At 32.1% G+C, this 7,117-nt stretch overlaps 1 non-coding gene across 1 annotated transcript; it reads right to left on the bottom strand.

Annotated features, from left to right (window-relative positions):
- Positions 1–2,946: 2,946 nt before the first annotated feature.
- LOC126032726 (small nucleolar RNA SNORA51) lies at positions 2,947–3,078 on the bottom strand. Its single transcript, XR_007503946.1, has one exon. It is a non-coding gene; the product is annotated as a small nucleolar RNA SNORA51 (small nucleolar RNA).
- Positions 3,079–7,117: the final 4,039 nt, after the last annotated feature.

The following is a 7,117-nucleotide window of genomic DNA, read 5'->3' as shown; positions in this document are numbered from 1 at the left end:
AGAATCATATGAGATAAAAAAAAATTGTAGAAAATCCAGATTTCTAGATATAAAAGAGCACCAACTAATACAAATTATGGGGGAACTTATTTTATTATAAGTTTTATATATTTTATATAATATATTAGTTGTATTATATTAGTTTTATTATATTTTATTATATCAAACATTGTATTATAAACCATATGCATTATATATTTATATATTTTATATAACCATATTAAATTATATTATACTATAATTATATTACATATAAGTATATATGAATATATGTTATACTATATATTGATTTATTTAATATATTAATAATAACATGTTTATTATAGTAATGAGAGAACTTATTATAATATACATAAATATCTAGGAAAAGGCAAAAAGAATGTTCAAATAAATATCAAAATCAAACTCACATGATTGACTTTTAATTTATTTAATATATAATATTTCCAGTATAGTTTAGGAAATTATAGTGCTAGTACTTAATGTGTTAGTATGCAAATCGAATATGTTTAACCACCTCTAAGTTGTGTAAAGCTCTTCTCCACTGTCTCAAGGTCACCTATAGTTTTTCCTTGCTTATCCCTTTCTTTTTCATCTACATGTACTCACTGCTTTATGTGATAAACTTCCTATTATGAGCTTATTCTCCCAACCCTTATCTCTATCGTCTCTATTGTACTGTCTTTTATTTTTCTTATATCCCATTGATGAGAGAGACTATTTTATTTCTATCCCTCTGATTCTGACAAATTTCACTCAGCATAAAAATCTTTATGTCCATCCATGGAAGCAAGTTTCTTGTCTCCATTTTACCTAATGGCTGCATAGTATTTTACTGTGGAGATCTGCCACAGTTTCTTTAGTCACTCATTTATTGTTGGGCACCTAATTTGTTTACAGACTCTGGAATAGTGTTGTGATAAACCTAGAACAGCAGAGTGCACTTTTGTATGGTGTTTTTTTGTTTTTATGGTATATCTCTATGAGTGGTAGATAGCAATACATTTTAGTCCAATTGATTGTGCATTGGTTTCCTTGGACAATATGATATAAATTTATTTGTTTAATTAATTTTAACAAGTGTATGCACTTAATAAATAATAATAAAATAACAACATATGTTTATGTGTTTTGTCCATTTGCTCATTGCTCAGTTAACAAATGCCAAATATGTCTGAAAATCTAGCACTCAATCCATTGAACTTGCTCTTTGGCAAGTTTTAATCAATATTCATACTATTGTTTATTTCATTATTAATTTCAGTGGCACAAAGATATACTCTATAGTATTTTAAGTCAAATATAATTTCTAAAAGTAGTAATTATTGGGGGGGGCTATGGGGTCTCACCCATGACACTCAGGGGTCACTCCTGACTATGCTCTCAGAAATCACTCCTGGCTTGGGGGACCATATGGGACTCTAGGGGACCAAACTGCAGTTCATCCTATACTAGCACAGGTAAGGCAGATGTCTTAATGCTTGTGCCACTGCTCCAACCCCAAAATAGTAAATTTTTAAATTTAATAAAATACTAATAATATTATTTTCAATTTTTAATATAATTCATTTAAATACTAATTATATACTTTTGTTTTTTAGCCACACAAAACTCAGGGCTTACTTTTGAGCTCAGGTTCAGGTTCTATGCTTAAACATCATTTCTACTTGATTCAAGGTGACCTTACATGGTACCAATAATTAATTTTGAGTCAGAGATATAGGAGGCAAGGAACTTACTATAGTTTTTCTCTAATATAGATAGTCCATTTTATTTTTTTTATTTTTATCTTTTCTTTGGAGGAGTGTTATGGGCCATACCCAATGGTGCTCAGGCATTACTCCTGGCTCTGAACTGAGGAATGACTCCTGGCAGGCTCAGAGGATCATGAGAATGGCAGAGATCAAAACCAGGTCAGCTGTATGCAAGGTAAATTCCCTAACCACTGTTGTATTGTTCTGATCCCAGACTAATTTTAAAACAATCAATATCAAATTAATTAAAAAATTTTTGGTCTAAAGCAATCATTGCATATACTTAAAAGAAATTATTTTAACTTAAATATATTAATAATTTTCCGTTTATATTTCTCTTCAGTTGTATTACAATGTACATTCTATGTTGGGGAAATTTTCATAGAAAAAGTGCAACATGTGACTAAAAATTTCCTGTCATAGAAAGAAAACATTAAAATATGGCACCAAAAAGAATCAATTCTGAGTTTAACTTCAGGCATTTTCTTGTGATGGCTTAAATTTACAAAATGTTTTGATATATATTATTAAGGGTCCTCAATATATCAAAACAATACACCATTTTCATACAGTTTCTCACCCTATATACAATGCTACAGTTGGCATACTAGGTACTCTACATTAGTTTATTCTACATAACTAGTGTTAGTATATTATTTTCTCTGCAAAAGTCTTTCAGACACCTGTAGCATTTTCACTAACATATTTTTGTTTCAGGATGAAATCCAACACAGCATATTGCATTTAGTCATCACATCATTTTAGTCTCCTTTGGTCTATGACAGTTTTTCAATCTTTCCCTATAAAATATTTTAAAACAAACCATCTAAAATTGATTTTTTGGTACTTGGTTAATTAACAGATTTACTTGACAAAGCAATTAAGTTTTGCCAGATAATCCTTTTTTCAGACTAAATAGAATTCCCAATATTGTCTATAGCCAGGGAAAAATTATAGTTTTTTAAGAATATATAAATATATAGGTGTCTACCATAATATTCAGAATATTTTTGAGAATGGTTATAATGAACATATTTAAATACCAGAAAAAAAATTTAATTAAGAATATACATTGGGCCAGAGAGATAGCACAGAGATAGGGCATTTGCTTTACACGCCGCCAACACAGGACAGACCCTGGGTTTAATTACCTGTATCCCATATGGTCCCTGAGCCTGCCAGGAGCAATTTTTTTTGTACCCCAATTCACAATACAGACCAGAAAAAGGGCTGGGTTGAGGTGTATATGGGGTGCATTTACTGTACCTCCTCTTTCTATACAATCAGCGTGTAGAACACAGCCCGTGGTAAGAATTGGGAGGCCTTATCTTTTCTTCTTTTTTATTTTAATATATATTATATATTATTTTATTATATATATTATATGTATGTATATATAAATATAAAATCTTTCACCAGTGCAACATTCCCATTACCAATATCCCAAGTGTCCTTCCTCCCCACCCCACACAGACCCATACTCTAGACAGGCTTTCTACTTCACTCATTCAGTCACATTTTGTTATGATAGTTCTCAGTGTAATTATTTCTGTGATTGCACTAAAAGATCCCTGTGGTGAGCTTCATGTCAGGAGCTGGACCCTACAGTCCTTCTCTATTTTGTCTCTGAGAATCATTACACAAATTTTTTTCATTTTTCTCAAATCACATAGATGAGTGAAACCATTCTGTGTTTATCTCTCTCCCTCTGGCTTATTTCAATCAGCATAATAGATTCCATATACATTCCATGTATAGGAAAATTTCATGACTTCATCTTTATGATGGCTGCATAATATTCCATTGTGTATATGTACCATTGTTTCTTTAACCATTCAGCTATTGAGGGGCAGTTAGGCTGTTTCCAGAGTCTGGCTGTTGTAAACAACTCTGCAATGAATGTAGGTGTGAGAAAGGGATTTTTGTATTGTATTTTTGTGTTCCTAGGATATATCCCTAGGAGTGGTATATCTGGATAGTATGGGAGCTCAACTTTCAGATTTTGGAGAAATCTCCATATGACTTTCCACAAAGGTTGGACATTCCCAAAAGCAGTGAATAAGAGTTCCTTTCTCTCCACATCCCCGCCAACTTCTTGTTCTCATTCTTTGTGATGTGTGCCAATCTCTGCGGGGCGTGAGATGGTACCTCATAGTTGTTTTGATTTGCATCTCCCTGATGATTAGTGGTGTGCAGCATTTTTTCATGTGCCTTTTGGCCATTTGTATTTCGTTTTTGTCAGTGTCTGTTCATTTCTTTTCCCCATTTTTTGATGGGGTTAGATTTTTTTTTTCTTGTAAAGTTCTGTCAGTACCTTGTGTATTCTGGATATTAACCCCTTATCTGATGAGTATTGGGTGAATAGTTTCTCCCACTCAGTGGTTGGCTCTTGTATTCTGGGCACTATTTCCTTTGAGGTGCAGAAGCTTCTCAGCTTAATATACTCCCATCTATTTATTTCTGCTTTCACTTGTTTGGAGTGCTGTTTCCTCTTTAAAGATACCTTTAGTCTCAATGTCATGGAGTGTTTGGAATGCAGAGGATGGTTTAACATTCTTAAATCTATCAATATTATACACAATATCAACAACAAGAAAAATAAAAATCACACGATCATATCAATAGACGCATAGAAAGCATTTGATAAGGTTCAACACCCATTCTTGATCAAAATTCTCAGCAAGATGGGAATGAAAGGAACCTTTCTCAATCTAGTCAAGGACATCTATCACACACCAATGGCATATATTATCTTCAATGGAGAAAAACTAAAAGCCTTTCCTCTAAATTCTGGTACAAGACAAGGCTGTCCGCTCTCACTACTCCTCTTCAACATAGTACTAGAAGTTCTTGCTATAGTGATCAGACATGAAAAAGATATCAAGGGAATCCAGATAGAAAAGGAAGAAGTCAAGCTCTCACTGTTCGCAGATGACATGATACTATACTTAGAAAACCCTAAAGATTTTATAAAAAAAACTTTTAGAAAGAATAGATGCATATAGCAATGTAGCAGGCTATAAAATTAACACACAGATATCAATGGCCTTTTTATACACAAATAATGATAGGGAGGAAATGGACATTAAGAAAACAACCTCTTTCACATTAGTCTCACATAAACTCAAATACCTTGGAGTCTACTTAACTAAAGATGTGAAGGACCTATACAAATAAAACTATAAAATCCTACTACAAGAAATAAGAGAAGACACACAGAAATGTAAATCCATACCTTGGATTGTCAGGATTATTATAATTAAAATGACAATACTCCCCAAAGCTTTGTACAGATTTAATGAGATCCTTCTAAAGGTACCCATGACATTTTTCAAAGAAGTGGATCAAACACTTCTGATCAAACACTTCATTTGGAACAATAAACACCCACGAATAGCTAAAGCAATAATTGGGAGAAGGAATATGGGAAGTATTACTTACCCAAACTTTAAACTGTATTACAAAGCAATAGTTATCAAAACAGCATGGTATTGGAATAAAGACAGATCTTCAGATCAGTGGGACAGGCTTGAGGACTCAGAGAATGTTCCCCAGATATATCGTCACCTAATTTTTGATAAAGGTGCAAAAAATTCTAGATGGAATAGGGAAGGCCTCTTCAATAAGTGGTGTTGCCACAACTGGTTAGCCACTTGTAAAAAAGCCAACTTAGACCTCCAGTTAACATCATGTACAAAGGTAAAATCCAAATGGATTAAAGACCTAGATATCAGACCTGAAACCATAAAGTATATAGAACAACATGTGGGTCAGGAGCAATTTCTGAACACAGAGCCAGGAGTAACCCCTGAGCACCATCAGGTGTGACACAAAAAGAACAACAACAAAAATAATACACATTGAACTGACATTTTTTCTGAGAGTAAAATGATGAAAGGGGAAAATATGTTGTAAAATTATAATTTTCCAGTGACATTCAATAACAATTTGACTTTTGATATAACCTTTAAAAAGTATCAAATTTTCCAAATAACTATTTTGCTTTAAAATATGCATTTTTGTGAATTTTTTGTTTTGAATAATTAAACAATGTCGTTAATTCCAATTTTTATAAATGATCTAAAACTAATATGTGCAGTAAAATTAGGAAGAACAGCAAATAATACTAAATACCATTGGATTAAACTGGTTGATCATATAGAAGAGAAAAACACATATTTTACCAGGAAATAAATATTTTTATAACACATCAGAAAACACTTAGTCTTTTTCATATAGGAAGAAAGAAGTCATGCTGTTTTCCTTTTTACTTAATGTCTAGCCTTGCAGGTTTTGAGAATATGGTGTAGAATTCTTAGTATTAGTAAAGAAAAATTTGTGGAGACAAAGACAACTAACTGAAAACACGAAGATATTCACATCCATAGACAACTGGTACACATATTGAGAGGAAAGCAATGGTCAAATAAAAGAAATTTATTTGGGGTGAAGCAAACCTCAAGATTTGCATATTCAGAATATCCCTTCTTATATTTAAATGATATAAAATTGGATTGTGTGGTGAAAGAACTATTTTTGTTTGAACTGCATAGGAAAATGTTTTTCAGTTATAGTTTGTTATGTAGCATTTTTAGTGCATTTAATAAGTCAGTGCTATTCAAGGGAATGGGCTGATGCCTAACATAGAATCCCAACACACGTTCCTATTTAGGAATAAATACAATTAAGTTAGAATAACAAAGATGGTGAAGTATTTCTACTAGAGATAATCACCCATAGACATCTAAAAAATTATGCTAAGCAAAATAACTTTGATGGAGAGAGACAAATACCATATAAATTCAAACATGTTTTGAAGTTAAATAAAATGAGCAAACTGAAACAAACCCGTGTACCCTGAGGTCAGTGTTTACCATAAGTGAATAAAAAAAATTTGAACAAGTGAATAATAATAGTGGGAAAAGCAGCTTAAATGATTATAATGCATATGTGTAGATATTATAAAAAAGTCAGCTGTATACCTTCGACTTCATAAATAAAATGCAAAAGAGTCAGAAATGAGTAGAGGGTAAAAGTACTTTGATTGTGGCCAATACCTGTTTAATCAACATCAGGAACTACCTGTTTTTCACTCAACACTAGATAAGTGTTGAACCCTGGCAGATGTGGCACTAAATCAAAAAACAACCAAACAAAAACAACAAAAAGCAGATAAAATAAGAGTAGAAGTCTTAAAAAGACTTTAGTTCCCATATTCAGTAATAGTTTATTTTATTGTTCTAGAATTGTTATTATCCTATTGGATGTATAATATGTATGGTAGCTCTATACTTCCCTTCTTAGTTTCATAGTTCATGATTTTTAATTTCACTGATATAGGATATTGATTGAATATGTCATAC

Source organism: Suncus etruscus, chromosome 16 (genome assembly GCF_024139225.1).
Source record: "Suncus etruscus isolate mSunEtr1 chromosome 16, mSunEtr1.pri.cur, whole genome shotgun sequence".
Taxonomy (NCBI): domain Eukaryota; kingdom Metazoa; phylum Chordata; class Mammalia; order Eulipotyphla; family Soricidae; genus Suncus; species Suncus etruscus.
Note: the sequence above shows the minus strand (reverse complement) of the source record. Positions and strands in the feature narration are given on the sequence as shown.